The sequence below is a fragment of the Tupaia chinensis genome, unplaced genomic scaffold (assembly GCF_000334495.1).
Source record: "Tupaia chinensis unplaced genomic scaffold, TupChi_1.0 Scaffold144425_1, whole genome shotgun sequence".
NCBI classification, from domain to species: Eukaryota; Metazoa; Chordata; class Mammalia; order Scandentia; family Tupaiidae; genus Tupaia; species Tupaia belangeri.
Genome location: NW_006204285.1, coordinates 24,760 through 25,989, shown reverse-complemented (window position 1 = coordinate 25,989; position 1,230 = coordinate 24,760). Strand labels below are relative to the sequence as shown.

At 45.4% G+C, this 1,230-nt stretch overlaps 1 long non-coding RNA gene across 1 annotated transcript in view; it reads right to left on the bottom strand.

The window, feature by feature from the left end:
- The window catches only part of LOC102486173 (uncharacterized), a 3,971-nt gene that overhangs the window by 1,459 nt on the left and 1,282 nt on the right, over nucleotides 1-1,230 (bottom strand). The gene's annotated exons all lie outside the window — the stretch shown is intronic.

Sequence of the window (1,230 nt, the reverse complement as noted above, 5' to 3'; positions counted from 1 at the left end):
TTGCTATAGGGTGTGTGCACTTGCCAGACAGAGAGAGACAGAGAGACAGAAAGCGAGAAATCACCCCCCCAGTGGGGATGGCCACGCTGCAATCCCTTCTCCTCCATTCTCCCGGGATCTTGAGCACGCACACACATGCGCCCGGCGTGAGTTTTAAGCCACGGGGTCCAGGACATGAACCGCAGTCGACTATGTGGGAGTCCAGTGACATAGCCATTACGCTAACTGCTGGTCCCATCCAGGATAAACCTTTGAGAGAAGGACCCAAGAGACATCCAAGTTCTAAGCCCTAAGATGTGTGAATATGTTACACGCATGGCAAGAAACTTACAAATGCAATCAATATTAAGGACTTTAAGATGAGGGATTGTCCTGGGCTACCCAGATGGGCCCAGCTTATCACAAGCCTTTGAAGGGAGAGACCTTTCTTAATGAGGTCAGAGAGTAGCCGTGATGAGGGAAGCAGGGGCAGAGATGTGCTGCTGGTTTTGAAGAAGAAATGTGAGGACCCGAAACGATGAAGAGGAAAGCACACCCCCTCCCCTGTTATCCCAAGGCCCTCTTCCCCTCTTTTTCTGTCTCTCTCTCTGGCAAGGACAAACAACCTCTGGCATTAAAAAAAAAAAGTCTTTAATTCAGCAGAGAAGGGAAAGGTAATAATAGTATTACTATTTATTAAATAGTAAGTCAATAAATAAAAGTCTTTACCTAAATCCCTCAATGAGAAATCAAGGAGTTGGTTGCATTACTTGCACCTAAATAACCTGCAAACCCTCCCAGCACTCCCAACTCAAACTACCTCGGCTGTGCCTTGTGGACTCCTACACTCCAGGGCTCCCACACCTCTACAAAGCTGGTCTCAGGCACGCTCCTCTCCGTGTCCTCCCCACTCTCTTCCTCATTTTTTTTTTTTTCCTTTCAATCATCACATATTACCCCAAATAAGTTGAACCAATGTCTGAGCATTCAGGCAAAATAGAATTCTCCTAAAAGAATTTTTCAAAATTTTTTTTTTTTCCTTTCAATCATCACATATTACCCCAAATAAGTTGAACCAATGTCTGAGCATTCAGGCAAAATAGAATTCTCCTAAAAGAATTTTTCAAAAAATGCAGAAGTAGCCGTTGAACAAGGTGTTTTAGGAGAACATTGCTAACTCTAACAGTGACCTCCCGAGGAAGAGCCCCGAGCAGAGGCAGAGCTGTGCTCCCTGCAGTCTCTGACGGAGGA